General features: G+C 50.0%; 1 protein-coding gene across 20 annotated transcripts in view; it reads left to right on the forward strand.

The window, feature by feature from the left end:
• LOC107567371 (protein tyrosine phosphatase receptor type D) overlaps positions 1-806 on the forward strand; it is a 304,365-nt gene that overhangs the window by 103,988 nt on the left and 199,571 nt on the right. The window lies entirely within an intron of this gene.

Below are 806 nucleotides of genomic sequence, written 5' to 3' on the forward strand. Positions count from 1 at the left end.
ACACAAACGGATACATGTCACTGTTAAAGAAAGACTGGACACAGCAGTCCATCCTCAGCGAACGCTAGTCCAAACGGCTATTAAAAGCATTCATGTTTCTCTCGCTTCTAAACTCGAGCTCATGAATACATATTACAGGATGTGCAAAATTCAACTCGGCAAAGTCCAGCACGTAATATTGCCGTTTCTTATCAAAGGCGTCTGGAAGCCTAAATTATTGTCATCAAAGCGAAACGGTTCTGGGCACCTCCAGTGCTGAGAGCTAAACGCTTTTACACAAACCCCATTAGAGGCTCATTGTGCGCAGATAGCAGCTCTGAGTCGCGTGAAAACACGGCCAGAGTCCTGGCGGCCAGAGTCCTCTCTCCCTCACAAACGTGACACCTCTTATTAAAGTGATAAATGGCCTCCACCGATGGGCAGATCTCAGGTGTCAGGAGCTGCGTGGCGTTCTGGCCCGAGTGAACTGGAGCTCTGTGACAGAGAAAAAGAGCTGATAGAAGTGTTTTCGCTCGCTCCGTCCATCCGTCCGTCTGGTGCTCTTAAAGCGCTACTTTGCTTCTTCATCTACAGTTTCCGCTGAAGGAGAAGTGTTTACCTGAGCTTCACCTCACCTCCACGCTCGGACTGAAGGATTATTCTGCGGACGGACTGAACTTGGATCAATGTGAGGCTTTGGGGCGATACGTCACTGTCACTCCGGGAATTGTGGGAAAGCGTCCAGCTCTGTCTTCGGAGGAACGGACGCGTATCTCAGCATGCAGACAGAGCCCAAGCAGCTGGAGAAGCCAGATTGTGTGAAACCT

This window comes from Sinocyclocheilus grahami, unplaced genomic scaffold, assembly GCF_001515645.1.
Source record: "Sinocyclocheilus grahami isolate Dianchi unplaced genomic scaffold, SAMN03320097.WGS_v1.1 scaffold1151.1, whole genome shotgun sequence".
Taxonomy (NCBI): Eukaryota; Metazoa; Chordata; class Actinopteri; order Cypriniformes; family Cyprinidae; genus Sinocyclocheilus; species Sinocyclocheilus grahami.